The 21,455-nt window shown below is 41.7% G+C and overlaps 1 pseudogene; it reads right to left on the reverse strand.

Annotated features, from left to right (window-relative positions):
- Positions 1-7,116: 7,116 nt before the first annotated feature.
- LOC141128508 (uncharacterized) lies at positions 7,117-18,374 on the reverse strand (annotated as a pseudogene).
- Between the last annotated feature and the right edge of the window lie 3,081 nt (positions 18,375-21,455).

A 21,455-nucleotide genomic window follows, 5' to 3' on the forward strand; every position in this document is an offset into this window, starting at 1 on the left:
TTGAGGACAAATTGGTACAGGGTGTCTGCAGTGGGGGATCTTTCATGTGTACCTCACCACTCGGCTGCCCACCCACCCTCAGCTCCCGATGGGGGGGGGGGGGGGGGGGGGCTTTTGTTATGCTGGATTCCAGCCTCAGGACCCAGATGAAATTGTTTCACATAGCCTTTGATTCACTATTTTTCTGGCTTTGGGTCTGCAGTTTTGGCAGATTTTACCTGTGATTTCATTGCTATATGTACACTTATACCAAGGTGAGCTGTCTCCTGATGAAGTGGGCTCTGTCCTGCAAAAGAGACTGCAGCTTCAGCAATACAACAGTGTTTTTTATTAATTAGGCTGATATTCAGAATCTACTTTTGGTGAACAATTTGATTTTATTCTGCTTTTTTATATGCAGATATATACATGTTACTATTTTTCTATGTTAAATTCTAATACAATTTTTGTACCTTTTTTATATAACTTTGTTGTACCTATTAGTGAGCACCACTCTTTCAAAAGTCCCACGGGCAAATGTTTCTTTGGTTTTGTTAGACAGTTTTTGGGTCTGAGAGCTGCTCATGTCTGAATATATGGAGGCTTTCTCTTCATCATCTGCTCCCTCCCCTTGACATACTGTAATCTCGCCCCTTCCACAGAGTGTAGTTGGACAGGTAGAAGCATTGCCCAAATGTCACACAGGTACCACACTGGTTGAATTTGTTGCAGTTCTGGTCCTTCCCCAGGTATTGTTGCAAGTTTCATCGGGTATACCATGGATATTTCCATATTGTCAAATTCCTCTACCCTTGCAAGACCCGGCCTCACGGTAGTCAATTACATTCTGTACAAACAGGTATGCAGATGGCTATGCCCCTTTCCTCTTGATGTTATTGTGATCAGTATTGGTACTCCCATGTGCCCAACATGATCATCAGTACTGAGGGATGTATTGGTTTCGCGTAGCGCTAGTTGGAGCCATTTACATTACGCCAGTCCCAAGCCTTTGGCAGGCTGTTTATAGAGAGGTATTTATGTGGCCCTGGGTATGTCCTAACTACAGTCTTGTAGCCATGCTGCCTGGGTTGTAGTATGGCACATCTCCTGGAAAATACTGTATATATAAAAAAAAGTTATTAGAAATGTATCCAAAAATTGCTCAAATTTGGAATCCGACTTAGATTGGGTATAATTATAGAAAACGGGTCTGCAACTGGTGTCACCTCCTGAGCAAACATGAAGTGGTCTTGGGTCTTGAAGGCCATGTCAGAACTCCCAATGATGTTGGGATGGCATGAAAGGTAGGAAGACATACTGACTTCTTCATCATAAATTTCTTTTTACTTGTTCTTTTGCGTAATCTTCAATGCCATCCTCTTATCTGTAAATAGGGAATGTTCAATATAGATTTATTACAACTTGTGTGTGAATACGTGTAACATAAAATGAATCAAATAAAAACATCCTAAACACAAAATATTTTGTCACACCTGTTCCTGTGTCCTTCAATATCACTAACCTGTATCCTCCACCTCTGTTTTTTTTTATGACGGGTAGGAAACCTCGGCACTCCAGCTGTGGTGAAACTACAAATCCCATCATGCCTCTGCCTGTCATGCCTGTGATTGTCGGGGTCCTTCAATGTCAAATGGAACTTGTAGTTTCAAAACAGCTGGCGGGCTGAGGTTGCCTACCCCTGCTTTATGAGGTGAAATTTCTCCTGTAAGTCTATCTTCTACAGGCTCTGTAATGATGAGGAGACAAGTCCATTCAGGAGGATCTCCACATCATGAGCAGCAGAAGACATTTTGATCTGGATGAAGAGAGAACAATGTTTGGCTCCTATTAAAATAACTCCTATGCATATTTCCTTAATTTAATAGAACAAAACACACCATATAATAAAACACATACTTCAATATTCAAATAGGGTTTGATGGTTGGGGGTGGGGTAAAAAGAAAATCATGGTATTACCACCCAGCTTGATGGGTCTGTACACATGCAATGGCCTGGGCATCTTTACCTCAGAAGTGCAAGAATGATAGGTGTCATCGCCTGTCAAGCTTGCCGATTGAGTTTTAACGGGGCCGCACTGCAACTGCAAGTCAAACGCTCAGCTCACAGTTGTCCAACTAAAAGAGCTTCCTCTCACTTCTTCTTGCATCTCCAGGAGCGAAGTGGAAGGGAAATCCCCCCCCCCCCCCCCCTCAAAGGACTGACAGGAGTTTTACCCCCAACTCCTCATACTGTAACTCTATCCAGAACTAAGAGAACTAATTTGGCCATATGTATACCTTTAATGTATTTACATTTGGTATAATCAGAGAGCACAGATCACCAACAGGAGCCAGTTATTGGGCAAACACAAAGTAGTAAGTGGTTTTAAAGATAATATTGCAGCATCCAATGATGTTGGGATGAGACAAAAGAAAGAAATGCTGAACTCTCGGAGGAAAGACTCCTGACTGGTTCTACTTTTATCCATGAACCTCAGCTATTCTTTAACCTGTGAAAAAAAAAAAAAAACTTAAATCAAGAATTGGAAAATTTTAGCTGAAAATTATGGTATATTCACTTGCAAATCTCAAGAACTTTAATAAGATCTGCTGCTCCTGGATTGATGTATTATGTAAAGCTAAACCTCAGCCTTACCAGCAATCGGCTGGCACATTTCAGTACTGGAGAGGTGCCTGTAGAGCTCCTACTCTGATTTCACTGCACACTGAGATTTTCACAATGTTAGAAGCTTCAGTAAGTAAGATGGAAACTCGCCTCTTTCTGTCTGGAGGACATCAAGCATTGTTAGCATCACATCCTTCCCAGCCTGACTGCTCCTAGGTGGTTCCTTGTATTCATTGAATTTTTTATTTTATATTTTTTATAGACTATGTATAGAGATGTAATAAATTCTGGCATTGGGCCATATTCTTTGATTGCATATACCTGCTATTCTAAATTAAGTTTGTTGATCCGGGATTCTATTTAATGTTCTTTTTAATTTAGAGTAAGTCTACAATTGGCTCTTGCGAAAAAAGTCTATATTGTACCAGTCAAATTTACATTGATATACATAAATTTTTGTAGAGGATATATATATTTTTTTTTTTTTCCAATTGAAAATATGTTTATTGAGATTTTCAACAATATGCAGAGAAATGAGGAAAACATAAGATATAAAACAAAAATAAGGAACAAAAAGAAGCACATAACCAGAGTAAATGTACTTATACATCCAGAATTATGAGAAACTTGAAATGGTGATTAGATTAATTCACTGACCTGTTTTCCCTTCATTTGCCAAGAATACTCTTCCAAACCCACGTTTTCCAAGTTCCTTCCCCATGATGAAGTACCTCATGTATGTCTGCCTGTTGTAGTTCTTGTGAATAGAAGGTGAACATTCTATCCAGAAGAACTTCCACATCATGGTCAACAGAGGCTGGGAGCATGGATAAATCTCAGACTAGTAAAATGTCAGAGATACTGGCCTTCCACTTGGGGGTGAGCGCTGGAGCACATTAAAGAGAGAGACTAAAAGTCAACTATTGGATTTTTTTTTTTTTTTTTTTTTACCGACTTGAGTACCACTTTATAATGGGCCCAAATCAGACAGCGGGTGTATAATATGTATTGTCTTGTCTCTCTGGCACATTGGAGAAAATCTTTTTCCCAACAAACCAGAGGGTGGAGGAGAACATGTTTCTCTGTGTCCCTCTGACATATTAGGAAAAACAATTTTCCCAGCATGCTAAAGGGAGGCAGGCAGGCAAAATATTTACTAGAATGGGCCGGTGACAGGAAGACAACAAATAGCCAAATCATTTGTCTTCTGCAAGCTTTAAAAAAACAAAAGCCCTGACCAGAACACTGGTGACCCCAAATATTTCTTTGTACATCTTGCAATGTAGCTCTCAGGAAATGTTTTCCACTTTTCATTCAGTACTTTTCCCTAATATCTCTGGATCCTTGTGGGATGTCTAATTTTCTTTTAAGGTTGCATGGAGACACATGCAGGTTCTTTTTTAGATCTTGAGGTTTTTGCTTGGATGCTGGTTGTATTGCTCACACCGACTTGTGTGACAAGTGGAGATGTGACAGGTGCCTATTACCGTGATCTCTCTATAACACTGATCTGCTGACTTATTTGAGTGTAAAAGATATTTAGCAACCAAGCACCTGCCAACATCAGAACACTCGTAACATTGTCCACACCTCACATACAGGACTGATGACTTGTCTTGTTACATGTGGTAGTCTGAACCTCTTATGATATCTCCTTAAGTCATTTTTCACACTGTAAATGTTCTGTCCCAATGATAAAAGGAAAGTGTTCTCTGTAGAGTCTTTTCCAGCAAGATTGGCTTTGTTCACCCAAAATATACCTTGAACCTCATTTCTTTTTTCTGTCAAGGCGAATGCTGCTACTTGGTACATCAATATCTATCCAACTTGACCCTAATGATTGTACAAGGCACTGTGTGCTCGAAAGTGATATATTGGTGGTCCACTTTCTCTTCCCACTCCTACACAGTCATATTCTTGACCACCCCTGGTCCCTGCAGATGTTGAAGTACCAAAACAGCTTCCAGATAATATTTAATGTCCAGCTTGACCCTCAAATCCAATATTTGGTAATTTTGGGCTTAACCAATAGCTTTATGAAAGGGCTTCTTTGCTGCCTCCAGAAGCCTGTGGCGGGAGTTCTGGAGATGATCATTGAGGATTCAAACCTTTTACCGACAATAGTTGGATATGCTTCTCATTTTCTTTGGTACAGTGAAACCTTGGTTTGCAAGCATAATTTGTTCCAGAAACATGCTTGTAATCCAAAGAACTTTTATATCTGTAGCGCCCACCTACTTAGGTGTGTGCTAAAAGGTTAGAGAGGTTTAGAGATGACTGTAAATTTCAAGCGTTACCCTGTTTGGTATAGGCCTGGCTGGGTTTGATTTATTGGGGAGGAATGATAGTGTAGGATGGGGAGGGTGTGACCACCTGCATTCTGCTAAAGTGATACCTAGTCTGACCAGTGAGAGGTGCTGGAGGACAGGTTGATTTGATACAGGATGTAGTTAGTGGTATACGTCACCCTTAGCCTATCATTAATTTGCATGGGCATGGGCTAACAGGCCTATATAACTGTGGGTCACATGCTTCCTGGGGCTTCATGCTTGCTGATGGGAAGAGGACAGCGAAGGGTACAGAATGTAGCCGCTGATATAGTTAAAGAACTCTCCCCTTTGGGGAGAGGAACCTGCCTTAACAGGAGGAGGGATGGAGGAAACAACTGCGGGAACCTGCAACATCTAAAAGGAGAGGCTACTACCCCCAACAGAAAAAAGGAATTGGGAGAGGACCTTCTTTTGGCAAACATGGGTGGTCGCTCAAATGTACACGTGAGTGCATACCCATAGAAGCAGTTATCTTCATAGGCTGAGGGAACTCTATTCAGAGTATTGTTGTTGGGATTTAAATTGAAGATTCTGTGTCGGTTGGGAAGTAGTGGTGAACAGGAGGGAGAAGATGTGCAGTCCATTACAGGAACCAAGTGAATAAGGCAGCTCATATTTCTAAAAGTATTTGTTTTACATTCTTTCTGCAACGTGATATGGGAAAGAATAAAGTTATTGTTCTTTTTGTTCAAGACTGTTTGCTGTGTGATCAATGCAGGGGAGTGGGGGGGGGGGGGGGTAATGGAACCAACTGGGAGAAAGGAATGAACTACCCAGCAGCAACTACCCTCTATTCTTTTTTTATACTCCCAGTTTTGACATGACGCTACTCCTTTATATCAAGACATCGCTTGTATATCAATTAAGGGAATAAAGGGACAGATTGACACCATGGATTTATTAAAGGTTTACACAAAAAAAAAATGGATTAATCTTTTCGATGTCCTTAAAATTTACGTATAAATATTTATGGTCCATAAAATATAAAAACCAGCCCAGGTACTCAACCTCCTGATTATAGTTGCAAAATGTTAGGCTGCATTCACCTCTGAGCACAGTGACTTTCATGCAGTTTTTCTAGCATTTGTTTTTTCAGCATTTCAAAAATGTTTTTCTGTTTTTATGTGCAGATGTTAGGAGCTCAGTATTCTGACAATTGGCAATTGAAAAGCAGTTTATTTTTTTTTCATCATCAGAGTGATCCTTCTCTTCCTGGTTCTGCTGTGTGCTTGTTCTCTCAAGCTCTTCCGTGTGCCTTTCCCTGCGTTTCTCCAAGTCTGGTGAACACGTCTATCAAGGACGGTACCTGGCATGTGCAGCAGCTGCATTACTAATGCTGGAGGAAGAAGAGAAAGAGAAAGCAAGCCCAGATATTGGGTCCATCCTGTTAATGCAAATAGAGAACCGCTAGGCCAGTTCTGGGCAATGTATAATGATCTCAATACGCATGAGGAGAAATTCTTTGATTATAGATGGATGTTCATCTCATTAGCACAAAGCTTGTACTGTATTAACACCATCACAGAGCTCTCTGGTTGCTATAACAAGTCCAGCATTTTTCTAGGAACCTCCTCTACCCCATTCACCTTTTGTTTGCAACAGCTGAAAGTAAACCACAAGGGTGGGCATGCTAGCTGACATTGTCCATGTGCGTCAACATTTTTTGGACTATCAGCCACCACCCCTATCCCCAGATGCTAGATTAGTGAATATCCCATCCAGAAGAAGAATGGGGCCATGGATAAAGATCTGTTGCTATGACATGGTTGGCCACACACCGGACAGAGTTCTAGCAAGATGAACCGGCACAGAGGATAGAGTGTCCACAGAATTGACACTCCAGCCTCATTGCCACCTCAGTTCATACAGAAGATAAGTGTACTTGTTCCTGACAGCTACAGAAATCAATCATCCCCCTGAAAATTGTGAATAGGATCTAGGGAAATCATAGGTTGTGCTTGGAACTCTCAATAATCCATCAGATTGCTTATTCTATTACCTACCAACAACAAATATTTCCTACAGTTTTGATGAGTTGCTTTGGTTAATCTCTCAGCATTTGCAGCTACATGACACTTTCCTTTGAAACAATATTCTATAGGTGGAAAGATTACACGGAGTTAAGTTTTTTTGTTTTTTTTTTTAATTTTTTATTTATTTTTTTTATTTTCTATTTGAGGCTTTCTCATTTTTCTTTTCAAATGTATATACCTCAACACCCTGCCTCCATACCCTTCCCCATAACCTCCAACCACCCCCCGCATAAACACATTTTGCAGGAAGCGTACTTGCAGTGCACACTTTTTTTTTTGGTTCAGTTTTTTTTCTATGAAAATAGCATACAAAACACCCTCCAAGGAAATATCCAACCTGGCGAGCCTTTAAATAGTAACATTAGAACATATCACACAGAGTATACAGGTTTACTAATTCCTTTTTATCAAGACTCTGGCTTCCTGTAGGGCCTTTATCCTGGTCAGTACATCCCGGGCCTCATGAAGTGATGAGCAAATTAGCTGACGAGTTTCGGCAACAGCCTTAGTGGTAGCATGTGAGGGGCCACTGTTTTAGCTCTACCCTGGAACTGGCTCACCTTCATCTTGGAAAAAGTGTGGTTTCCATACTGCATCACATGACTGGAATTGGTGTGTTGCTTCACCAGTAAAAACTGTTTTTGTGTAAGTCTTATTGGGTAGATCCTCCACTATTTAGTCCTCTGTCCAGCTGATGATGTAAAGGTAGCAGAGGTTTGTGTGTTGCTTTTCACCATAATAACAGGTGTAAGAGGACTCGTGGGGGTTGGTGACTGTGGTGGAGTAATTGTCAATGTTGTTGGGTAAGTTTCTTATGAGGGAGTCCAATTCACAGGCCTCGATGTATAGAAACATCTTTTTGTACTTCTTGTCATACATGTACTGAATGGTCTTGTTCAGTTCCTTGAAGTGGAGGTCATCACTGGGAAAGGCCAGCAGACCTGGAGCTCTGTAATTAGTGAAGTACATAAAGATATGGTTCTTAGGTCTACTCTTAATCACCTTCACAGATCCTTTTCCCTTCACCACTTCTGCATCACCTCTCAGAACCAGAAAGTTGTCGAGAGTGAGGAACTTATTTGTGTAGTCCTTCAGCACTCCCGCATACAGACCTTTTTTGTTCTGGTTTATAATGATTCCTTTGGTTGGATTATCTTCATTATCTGGGATATTGTCATACATCACCACTACGATCTGCTCTTTAGGGATGCCTTTCTGCTTAACAATTTGATAAGTGTGGCACACTTCAGCCTGATGTCTATAGTTGTACCAGCCGTTGGAGCTGGCCACCAGGACCACCTACTGCTTCCCCCCTATCTTCTGGGTCATTGATGGGCATTGGGTGTGGCCAGGACAGCGAGGCTGAGGATTAGTGTCCCTGGAAGCATCTTGAATGAAGTAACTGGACCCTGCTCTCCTTCAGAGGTCTGCGGTCCAGGTTTTATCATGGTGATGAGACCACAGGTTGTGACTTGAACAAAATAAAAATGGAGACATGGATGGATGGGGGAGTTTTGCTTTGAATAAATACTTGGTATTCTATAATATTGCATATCACCGAGTAAATACAGTGGCTACTCCTGCGTTCTTGAGACTCTCCGGTCTCTCCCAATCGTATATAGAGTTGGGGGGGGGGGGGGTTAGAGGGGGAGAGAGAATGGAAGAAAGAGAAAAAGGATTAAAAAATAATAAATAAATATATATATTTAGTATTTTTTTCTCCCCCTCTCTCCCCCTGTCTTCTCTTTGTGTTGGAGAATATAATTATACATGTATTGATTAGGCATATTGCAAATTAAAAAATGATAAAGTAAAAAGAATATTATAAAAGAGTACTGGACCTTGATATTATCAGTTGTTTTTTTTTTTTGTTTTTTTTTTAAATAGTGAGGTTGATTTAGAGTGTTTTACAAGGAATGTACAGAGAAAATTTAAATATGTCAAAAGTTCATGAAGGTTGGTCGACTGGAGATAATATCTACTAGCTGTGGAACAATACGACCATCAAATAAATATTTTTTCTTTAATTGTGAAACAATTTATTATATCAGTTTCCATACTGCATTGTTAAAAAAAATATCCAAAAATAAATACATTTTCACTTAAGAAAATTACATAATGTTCTATTATGCATCACATAGCACATTATGTGACACATACCTGAAGAAAATTTTCAATTACTTTTATTTTTGTAAAAATGTATTAATAATATTGATGTTAAACAATTATGTTTTAAGGTTTTCTTTAATATAGTTATGATCTATATTACATTTTTAAAAATGTCATTCTTCAGAAATTAATGATATATAAATCAATTGATTTATTATATTACAAATTTAATTATACACTTTTTGTTTAAAAAAATTAAAGATACTATTAACAAGATAGGTTAAACATCATTCTCGTTTAAAATAAAATTGCAACTGGAAAGTATGACGCATTTCTTCCACGCTGGCAACGTTGGATAAATTGGTACGACAATTATCGTAAATGAATGGAATCACACCTGATATCACTAGGGTGAATTAACTCATGAATCTCTTTTTTTTTTTTTTTTTTTTTTTTTTAAGATCCATGTCCTTCCTTTTCCATATGGCTTCTGAATTGATCCTGTATTATATATACTTTAGTTACTTTTACTAGTTACAACTATACGCTCTTGTTATAAGAACGCTAACAGGTATAAACTGGTTAATACTGCTGTTGAGACAGAGGCGTATGGAGGCTGTGCTTCAATTGAGCCACAGTTCCCAAATGGGGTGGTTGGCGGAAGCATACAGCCTCTCCTGCCTTGCTCTACTCCTCACATTTCAGGGAATTGTATTAAGACTGTAAAGTTTATATGAAACTGTTAGCATCTATGGTTTATATTTCAGTTTACGATATCTACTGTTATATGTAAGCATGGTGTATATCTTTGTAAACTGACAAAACTTGAATAAAAACTACCGTATTTATCGGCGTATAACATGCACTTTTTTCCCCTTAAAATCAGGGGAAAGTCGTGGGTGCGTGTTATACGCCGATCCCGCTATCGCTATGTGAATGTCGGCGATTGCCGACGACATTTACATAGCGAGTAGTTTCAAATATGGCGCCGCGGACTTCGGAGGGACTCGGCGGTGCTGAACGAGCGCCGCCGAAATCACAGAGCCGAGATACACATAGTCGGGTGTATTCGGCTCTTTCCGGCGCCGCTCACTGTCACGCCCAGTCCCGCCATTGGACCTGTGTTATGTCCATCATAGGGCGGGACTGTGAGCGGCGCCGGAAAGAGCCGAGAACCCTCGGCTATGTGTATCTCGGCGGCGTTCGTTCACTTCCGCCGGCGCCGAGTCTCTCCGAACTCCGCGGCGCCATATTTAAAACTACTACCATGTGTATGGCGACAGCGGCAGGAGGCATGGACACTGGGGACAAGGCTGCATTGACAAGGCTGCACTGGGGACAAGGCTGCACTGACAAGGCTGCATTGACAAGGCTGCAATGACACTAACAAGGCTGCAGATGAACACTGATGAGGCTGCATTGATGGGCATTTTAATGTAAGTTTCTTTTCCTTAAACTTCCCTCCTAAAAGTTTTTTTTTCCTTAAAATTCTCTCCTAAACTTGGGGTGCGTGTTATACGCCGGCACGTGTTATACGCCGGCACGTGTTATACGCCGATAAATACGGTATTTAAAAAAATTAAATTGCCACAAAAACGGTGAATGAACTTTCACAGGGAGCAATAAGCTACCTGTGCTATATAGATTATGAAGAGCAAAAGTTGTATTGGAGGGTTTACAACCACTTTAATAGCTGGATGCAAAATTTACTCCGCCACAACATTATTGGTAGTGAAATAGTACATTTCTTTAGAGATCTGTACAGCAGAAGGGGGACAACTGAGGAGGACAGAGGGATTTATTTCCAAAAAAGAAGTAATCTCGCTATATGATTTGGATGAACATTCCATGCCTTCAGTAACACAGGAATATTAGTGGAGGATATAGATAAGAGTAATGACCACACACCTATTGAAAAACTGCTAGTGTGACTACAAAATACATATAGAATATTATGATCAAATTTTTTCCCTAAGAAAGTCACATATCAAAAGTTGATCATACGAGATGATGATTCAGACGCGCCATCACTCACCAATTCTTGGTTACCCAATATCTACCTTAGCACCAATATGTAAGGAAAATTTGTCATCAGACATAATTGGTGCCTCTGACATGTTGTCCTTCTGTGGCTCTGGAATCATCTCAGACTGAGATCCAGAGGGGTTTGTGGTCAGAAGGTAAGACAAGGTGCTGATAGTTGATGAGATGGATACACTGCTCTGTGACGTGTTCAGGTGGAAAGCCAATGTCAGCTCAGACTGGACTGAAGAAATCCTTTCAATGGAACCCCCCTCCTCTTGTATTAAAGTCAACTCTGGAGTTTTTTCTTTCCAGCTTTCACTCAGGTATTTCAAGACTTCCGAAGTTATACTTCTTTTTGTGTGATCAATTGCCAAAAGATCAATAAACATTATTTGTATGGCAGCAGGTACCTTTTCCCATGCTTCTGGAGGATTAACCTCCTGGAGATCATTTTGCCAGTCAACATACTGTTTATATGATTCATCATCAATCATGGCCACCCGCCATGGAAACTCTCCTGTGACTAGGCAGTAAATGACAACACCAAATGCCCACACATCAAGGCTGCCATCTACAGCCAGTCCATCTGAAATGGTCAGGTTAAACATCTCTGGGGCCATGTAAGATTTGCTTCCACATCTTGCTCTAATAACTGTCTCTGTGACCTTAGTGAGTCCAAAGTCCGTGATCTTAACACAATGGCAGTCCTGGTCAAACACAAACATTTTCTGGTTTGAGGTCCATGTGTACAAAACCTCTCTCAGATATAAATTCCAGAGCACTGGAAATCTGCACAGCACACCTTTACTGCAACTTCTGGAATTCCCACCTAGAAAAAATTCAAAAACATAATAGATGTTAAGTACAGTAGTATTAATGAAATTGCAGGATATTTGTGAAAAGACGAGACCCTAGAGGTTTCTTCTGTCATAAATCTTTCTTCCTGCATGTCAGCCATCATATACACTGACAAATGGGGATGGTGCTGCGCTAATCCGGAAATAAGCTGCAATATCTTGGTGTAGTAGGATGTCCTGGGTCGGGGAGCTTGCTTCCTGTCTACACTGGGGCATAGGATGGTGATCTAGATCATAATGAGGAGTATAACACTATGCGAATGTGCAAGCAATATGTGCATAGAAAACAATAACAAAATAATAAAAAGTACTAAACGGTGGAGCCCACCAAAAACAGTGTACATATATATCTCAGTTTAGATAAAACATAAAATCATAGTGAAGTCTCCAATTAAACAATAAAATTGAAAATTCTTGCAATAAAATAGTAATTTTTTTCCCTATACATCATGTACACTGATCCACGCATGCACAGCTCAATGTACATTTACAGCCCCCGATCTGTGTCACTGTGATGGGACTACCAACCACGTGCTCAGGAGTGACATCACCGCGGCCCGACCATTCAAGCGGGTGATGGGACGAAACATGAAAGTAAGAGAGGGCGAAGATTGGAAGCCCCTGGAACCTGCCAGATTAACCACTTCAGCCCCAGAAGATTTGACCCCCTTCCTGACCAGAGCACTTTTTACAATTTGGCACTGCGTCACTTTAACTGACAATTGCGCGGTCATGCAATGCTGTAGCCAAACAAAATTTGTGTCCCTTTTTTTTCCCCCACAAATAGAGCTTTCTTTTTGGTGGTATTTGATCACCTCTGCGGTTTTTGTTTGTTGCGCTATAAACAAAAAATTTTTGAAAAAAAAATATATATTTTTCTTTAATAAATATCCCCCAAAAATGTTGTAAACACATTTCTTCATCAGTTTAGATAGAGATATAGATATATAGATATCTATATCTCTATATATAGATATCTATATATATATCTCTATATATCTATATTACACTGTGTGTGTCACCGGCGCAAAAACCCCTAATTTCTCAAAAAATAATAATATTTAAATATTTCAACCTTATGTGTCAGGGTTGCTGCACTCAAATAAAACCCTTCACTAAGATGGGTAAAAAATGCTAATTAGTGTGTGTGAATGCGCTACTCCCATAATTAACCACCACTTGCAATGTTCATTTTCTATTACTCCAAATAATCACTTGTAAATATTCTCATATGCATATACTTAGAGCTTTAAATCAAAAAAACATATAACCATATATTATTCAATACATGCAAAAAGTCCTTCAAACGTGTTGCAGAATCTTGTAACCATTAATGTGACTGGCGTGCTCCTAAGTTCCTTCAATATTCATATGTGACTGAGTGAAACACCTCCACCATTTAGATTGGCCACTCACCAGATGCTTAATTAAAGATGCGCCTTTGGTTCATTCAAGGGATAACCACTCCACCTAAGCAACACTCCTCACCGGCTAAAAACTTGGACTCTAGTATTCCTCATAGGAAAGCATAGGGACAAAAAGCGATCATAGCGCAATATGTTTGAACTATTTATTTTAAAATTCAAAGTAAGAATAACCACTCACATTTAAAAGTGCCCTCGAGCCGGCACGAAGCTTATCCAGCAGTTACGGACGGGTGTATGGCTGTTTGCATGGTCCGCTTAATAGTAATGTGCGGTCTCCACGCTCGGCTTGCGCTCCAAGCCTCGTTCACGTCCGGTCACCTGATGCAAGAAAACTCCCAGCAGCCTCATGAGGAAAGTTGGGAGCTGTGCTCTGGATGTAGATGTCATGCCTTTAGTAAAAATAACATTGGTGGCGGATATGTTGGTGCAAAGAGTAATGACTACACACTTTTTTTTTTTTTTTTTTCACTACACTAAAATCGGATTACATGGCTGTTCTCACCCATGCATTCTGATTTATTGTCCGATTCAGTACAGTTCACACTGCGATCTGTGGACCGATCTGGGGGTGTCATTAACATTGTAGTAACACTCTCAGTGGATCACAGAAGGCGGTGTGAACTGCCTGTGGTAGAGATGTAATGTGGGAACCGGCGCTGGTTCTCGCATGGCTACAGTTTGAACCCAGACCCGGGAAAACTCAGACTGATGGATATTCACAAGCTCAGAAAGAATGTCCCAGTTACTGTCATTGTTCAAGCTGCTTTGTCAAGTGTTTGAGTTTTTACTGTAAACGCTCCTCCATGTTAGCCTACTGTATGTGTCCATGGGCACATGTAAGTTGGAGTTGGTAATGGTGCTGGCTGGTATGTGGATGGAGCAGGGGAATAAGTATTTGACCCCAGTTCTCCTCTCCACCTGCCGAGACCCTGGGACTTTAAACACAAGCCCATCTAGGATATGAGGAAAAAAACCTGCCTTGCCAATGTCAATTTTCCGGCTGAAGTCTAACATAAGAGGTTGATTTACTAAAGGCAAATCCACTCTGCACTACAAGTGCACTTGGAAGTGCAGTCGCTGTAGATCTGAGGGGAAGCTCTGCTGATTTTATCATCCAATCATGTGCAAGCAAAAATGTTGTGTTTTTTTTTTTTTTTTTTTTTAAATTTCTCTTGCATGTCCCCCTCAGATCTACAGCAACTGCACTTCCAAGTGGATTTGCCTTTGGTAAAGAACCCCCCAAGGTCTACTAGTTTTTCATAACTCTGTGCTTGAGATCTGCCCTTGATACCATTCTCCTATGTTGCACTTGCAGGGTTGCTACTGGAGGAGTGATTTTTCTTGATTCTGGGACAGGTTGAGAGCTGTTGACCATTGATGGAATGGTTGGTGGTTGCTCCTGGCTGTCATGTAACACGAGCAAAGGTTCAAATTTTGCATCCTCCTCTTCCTCCTCCACTGGTTCCCAGAAGCTTTGGGTTGTAAAATTTAGAAAGATGCTTTAGAACCTCTGAATTCTTTAGAACATTATTCACACTTTCATATGATGGCACATAAGAAATCAAGGCTCTTTGCATGCACATCTGCTGCTGGGGTGTTTGCTGCCTGGCCACCTCACAACTCCCTCAGTTGCCTCCTGTAGCACATATATGCATCTTTTAAACTTTTCCAATTTTGTTTTATTATTTTCACAAAAAATAAATAAAAAAAAAAAAACAACAATTAAGTTCATTATATAGATTTATATCCAATGAAACAAAATAAAGAAACCAGCTACCTTTACCACGCTCGGTGGCCATCACTGAGGCAGAGACTTGAGGGGGACTTCTATCACTCGGGATGCACTTTGGGAACTATGTATACATGGAGAATGAAGCTATATAATTAGTGGGGGATCCCCTGATTAATCCAGACATTGCCACATTCGTTTCCCATCAGCGCTTCCTATTTACAAGTCACTATCAATCGCTCTAAAGCTTTTTGTATGAGGTGGTCTCACAGATTAATCTAGAAGCTACGTGAAGATACTAAGGCTGGCCATACACCTATAGATTATCTGCAGATTTTCTATGGTTAGATGGAAAAAGTGGGAGATTCCTCCATTCACACAGTTTAGCGAACATGGAGATCTGTTGCACATTTTCTATCTAACCATAGAAAATCTGCAGATAATCTATAGGTGTATGGCCAGCTTTAGACTTATCCCCTCATCCCCAGCTGTGCTGCGGAATTTATTCTCTGCTTTTTTCTCTTTTTGACTATAAAACGAACACGCCATGAGCTCCTGAAGAAGCGTCTTTTGAATACTCGCAACATGTAGTGCTGAGCTGCATTAAGACATTCCGTCTCTTTTCACTCATACGCTAATTCACCAAGTATTGGAGAGTGATCTGTTTGGTCCCTCATTTTCAGTATATTACTGTATATGTTATGTAGGTGGTGTGTTGTTTGCTTCAAGGCATATTTGTGAATAGCCAATGAATTTTAATGTAATTGTCTTGTATGTTTTTGTAATAAATTGACTTTTAATTCATAACTGTGTTATGCCTATAAAGTCCATCATCTGCAAACTTATGAAGTTGACCCTGGTGGTGTGGATGTGTCATTGCTATCATCCCATATCATTAATGAAAAAGCTACATAAACCTCTAAGGGGATTCTTAAGGCAATGAAGACTAAAGATTATAAAAGTAAATGTTTATTGTAAATTTATATTAAAATATATATGTTGTATAATATCAAAGGTAAATAGAGTAATTAAAGATAACACATAGTAAGATATTATAAGTGCATTCATGAAGGTAGAAATTGGCGGAAGTGATTCATAACACTACCCGATACAATCACCACAGACGAGAAACCGTGGTGTTGAGTAGTGAAATGCCAACACGTTTCAACGTGCTCAATTCAGAGAAAATGTCTTCTTCAGGGAAATGTATCACAATCGAAATAAAATAAAAAAATGTCAATATAAGCTGTATAGATTATGTATCTCGCATATTGCGGCTTACAATCTACTCACATCCTCCCAATGCAATTCAAGGGTTAATGAAATCTCCCATGTTAGGGTGAGGGGTCCCGGTTCTCCAGGAGTAAGCAGTGTCCAAAATCCACTACAGGACAAGTGGATATATAAATTGCAATCCAAATACAGGCGTGCCAGCATCAAATAGATGTCTGTATATAACAAGGTAAAAGGTAAGGATAAAAATCTGGTTAGGAAGCAGGGGGGGGGTTTGTAAAAAGGCCCCCTTCCTCTAGGCTAGTATTAGGGTGTTTAATAAATAACTTACTTGAAACGAGATATATAAGTCTGTTGCGTCCGTAACGGTCCACATAGCCCGATGTCCCTCGGTGATGCCAAGGGAAGGAGTGACGCAGTGTGCCATCCTTGGCGTCCTTTTATGTGGTGTGGGCGGGGATGGGCCAACGCTCCATCCAATGGCGCGGCACACCGCTGACAGGAGAATCCAACGTTGTCACGCCGTGCGTTCCCATGGCAGCGTACGCCGCCACGGGCGCATGTGCACCGCGGCGGTGTGCGTCACATGGACGCACAGCAGACTAAATGGACCAGCTGCCATGATGGAAAGGGGCCGTGCCCATAGTTGGAAAGCCTGCAGTGAGGAATCAGCGAGCCCAAAATTGACCGGTTCGGCCTCCACACTGCAGGAGGAGGAAATCCCCCCCACCCCATTGATGGAAAATGTGGGAGCCGCCAACTGGGATGGTGAATCCCCGTTGGCGGGTGACATGGAGGGGTGGATGTTGGAATGCCGGGATTTCTACCAAGGACCTGTAACACCTATGGGGCCAACTCCCCGATCCACCCCAGTTTTTTTTGGGGGGGGGGGAGAAGGGCCAGGACTAGTAACCACCGACACAGGGGACCCAGCTCGAAGTGAATTTTGAGTATTGGAGTAAAATTGCAGCGGTGAAAATGGAGTCACCGCGGCCCCCCTGTGCTGGGTAGGGACAAGACAAAGAGGGTATTACCCTTCCCTATGGGAAAACCCCGGGGACAGGACACCTCACCCCCACATCGGGCAACCCAAACATGCATGAGGGATGAGGTGATGAGGTAGATACAAGATTAAAATTACTGCTAGATGGCCCTGATTAACATCAAGAGATATAATACAGCAGTAGGTTAAGCATTATACATAAAAAAAAAAAAAAAAAAAAAAAAAAAAACACAATCAAAAACAGTAATAGGTCTCATAACACCATCCCAGGTTGGCACAAAAGCCAAATCAAATGGCGACGAGACAACAAAAACCACATTAATTTGTAAATATAACACATATCTGAGTACATATGAAAATATGAATATAGATATTTGGATGATAAATCTCATATCTTGGTGTTCCAATGGCTGAACCAAGGGTTCACATGGGATACCTCATGAGGAGAAAGGTCAGAGCCATGGAGAAAAGACAAGGGTGACAAAATGTGATGACCCTAGTCAGTTTTGCCCGAACTAAAGCTCTCCAAGAAGGGCCTGAAACTGTTCCATTTAAACCGGGGGGGGGGGGGGGGGGTGGTGGCCCTAAGACATCTGATCAGTGCATTTCTTGCTGGAGCAGGATCTTGTTCCAGTCACCCCCCCTAATTGGTATGTGGAGTCTATCCAGTACTGTGAAATTGACTTTGGGCATCATATAGTTGTGTTGTCTAGCTACATGTCTTCCTAACAGAAGATAGAGCTTGCCAATGCCCATACTGTGCATGTGTTTTTCAACTCTTTTGCCAAATTCTTGTCGGGTTTTCCCGACATAGAAGGCCCCACATTGGCATTGCATCAGGTACATGACTGCCTGTGTTCTACAATTGGCGAAATGGCGTAATTGAAAGTTACTTCCATTCAGTAACGATATCATGGTCCTCCCAATGACTCCACACTGTGAACAAGACCCACATGGGTATGTACCCCAGGTTTTACAAGGGTCTCTTCTTGCATTACCTTTGTATTCACTTTGTATGAGCATGTTGCCAATGGAACCTGCTTTTTTGTATGTGATTTGGGGTCTAGAGGGCACCAGCCTACCCATGATCGGGTCCTCCATGAGAACTGACCAATACTTGGAGATGATCTTCCTTATTTGGTTGTGTTCATTGGAGAATCTCATGATGATTCTAGTCGTGGTATCTTCTTTTTTTGATCTTAAAGATTAAACTTTGTCCGTGTTATTAACTCGATTAAGCACCTTTTTGAGGGCCCATTTAGTGTACCCTCTATCCATTAATCTAATGGTTAATTCATCAGATTCTCGTTGAAAGTCTTCCTGTGTGCTGTAATTCCTTTTCAGCCTCAGAAACTGGCTGAATGAGATGGACTTCTTCAGTGGCTCTGGGTAGAAGCTGTCTGCGTGTAGCAGTGTGTTACCAGCCGTTTCTTTCCTATATAGCCTGCTTAAGAGTCTTCCAATGTGATCTTTTGAGATAGTGGTATCCAGAAAGGTAACCTCTCTGGAATCATATGTCATGGTGAAAAAAAGATTGAGACTATTTTGGTTCATGCAGCTCAGACAATCTCTGAGTTCACTCTCTGGGCCGTCCCAGATGATGAATATGCCATCAATATATCTCTGCCACGTACAGATGTAGCAAGAGTACATAGACAATTTTTCTCCAAGTAGAAAGTCCTTCTCCCACTCCCCCATGTACAGGTTAGCATATGAGGGTGCACAGCAAGTCCCCATAGCCACCCCCTTACCTGGAGGTAGTGGGAGCCCATAAATAAAAAGGTGTTATGTTTCAAGATGAATTCCAACATCCGAAGCACGAAGGCGTTAAATTTCCAATCTGTCGTGGCCCGTTGCCTCAGGACCCGCTCAACGGCAGCGATTCCTGCATCGTGCGGGAATGCTATTGTAGAGTGATTTTACATCGATGGTGACCAGTAGAGCAGAATCAGGGATGACCAGGTTGTCAAGAATTTTTGTAATAGATGGATCTACCTTCTTACACTAGAGACACGATACATCACGTGGGGTCTGAGATGATGATCTATGATTTGACTGATGCCTTCCGTAATGGAGCCATTGCCAGAGATGATTGGCTGTCACGTACCTGATGGCGAGCCTGACGTGTAGAGGAAGGCCTCCCGTACAACTCCGGCTCAAGGGCCGCTGATAGTGGAACAGCTGGCGCTGGAGCACGGTGAGGTAAGAGTGCCTATGGAAGTCCCGAAGTCTGAGCAGGAAGTTGCCGGAACACACAGGTGGACGCTGGACTTGACTGAAAGCAGACAGGAGAGTCGCTGGATCACTGGCAGGTCTCGGCAGCAGAGAGACAGATCAGATGACTTGGCTGGCAGGAACGTGGTCAGGTCACAGGCAGATTCGGCAACAGGTAGGCAGATCAGGTACAAACAGCAGGCAGGAGAGAGGTCAGGTCACAGGCAGGTTCGGCAGCAGGTAGGCAGATCAGGTACAAACAGCAGGCAGGAGAGAGGTCAGGTCACAGGCAGGTTCGGCAGCAGGTAGGCAGATCAGGTACAAACAGCAGGCAGGAGAGAGGTCAGGTCGCAGGCAGGTTCGATAATCGGAAGTCAACACAGGTAGCAAGAATTCAGGTACACGCTGTAGACCAAGCAGCAACCAGCCAGTACTAAGTCCGTGTTTAAATAGGCCGTCTGGCGCCAGTTCTGATGACAGGCGTGCGCGGACGCGCGCACGCGCGCGCACTCGCGAACGCGCGATCGCGCATGCGCGATCGCGTATTCGCCGATGCGCCCGTAGTTGTTCTGAGAATCCCTTGCTGGCGCCTGCGCACAGGCGTATGCTTGCAAGCATTAGCTGTATTCTGCGGATGACTTCCCTGACATTGGCCTGCCTGGTGGGTCATCCAATTTTTTGTGCACCTTTTGGCAAGGCATAAAATGTAGGTAAGTGGGGATGCCGTGATTGTATGAATTCCCATATGTCCCTATTGATGGCGCCCTCGTTGAGGGATTCATCAACCAGGTATAGGAATTCCTGATTGAATCTTGCCACTACTGATTTTCTTGAGAAATCTCTAGAGATTTTCTTGTAACATTTGGTATTATTGAGTATCTTGAGGCACATCTTTTCATAATTAACATTATCCATCAGGACAATGTTTCCCCCTTTGTTGGATGCCTTAATCGTAATATCCGTATCATTTTTAAGGGTTTTCAGTGCATGTCAGAGTTCCGGGCTGAGATTATTTCCGGTCGTTATTCTATCTAATTTCTCAATTTCTCTGGTGGTCTGTTTCACAAATAAAGCTATCGCAGGGTTGAGGTTAAGAGGTGGAAACTTGTGTGATTTCTTTTTCAATATTTTGTCTGGGAATCTAATCGATTTATCACCCTCTTCTGCTATCTCCTCCTCATCACTTTCTTCATTTCCTAATTCTTCCTCCCAAAAGTCCTCCAAGACATAATTTTCTTGTAGTAGTAAATTTAAGTCTCTTAGGGCTTTGAAGTCAGCTGCTTTTAGATTGGATGCTAATTTTGGTTCAGTGATTGTTTGTTTGGTGTAGAGACTTTTAAGCAACAGCTTCCTAGCGAATAGGTGAATATCCTTGATGGTCTCAAAACTATCCATGCCCCGATTTGGGGCAGAAGGATAGACCCAAGGATAATACCCCTCGTTCGGCCGTTGCTAAAGAATGTGAGGAAAGATTAATGACATTCAGTCTTCCTTTCGGATTGGGGGTATCGTGGGGATCATCGTCAGTTGTGTAAGAGACAGCGGATTGGGTGATGGACTGTTGTTCTTGTCTAAAAAACTGTCGAGTTGTGTTTGCTGGGTCTTCGGATAGGCACCCTGATCTCTCCTATTCCCTTCACCTTGGTTAGAGGGTGGGCCTCTTGAATTGCCGTGAGATAAGCTTTTAGCCGTGCTAGGTCCACCACCTTTTACCTTGTTATATACAGACATCTATTATTTGATGCTGGCGTGCCTGTATTTTGATTGCAATTTATATATCCAGCCGTCCTGTAGTGGATTTTGGACACTGCTTACTCCTGGAGAGCCGGGACCCCTCACCCTAACACGGGAGATTTCATTAACCCTTGAATTGCATTGGGAGGATGTGAG

Source organism: Aquarana catesbeiana, linkage group LG01 (genome assembly GCF_042186555.1).
Source record: "Aquarana catesbeiana isolate 2022-GZ linkage group LG01, ASM4218655v1, whole genome shotgun sequence".
In the NCBI taxonomy this organism is placed as follows: domain Eukaryota; kingdom Metazoa; phylum Chordata; class Amphibia; order Anura; family Ranidae; genus Aquarana; species Aquarana catesbeiana.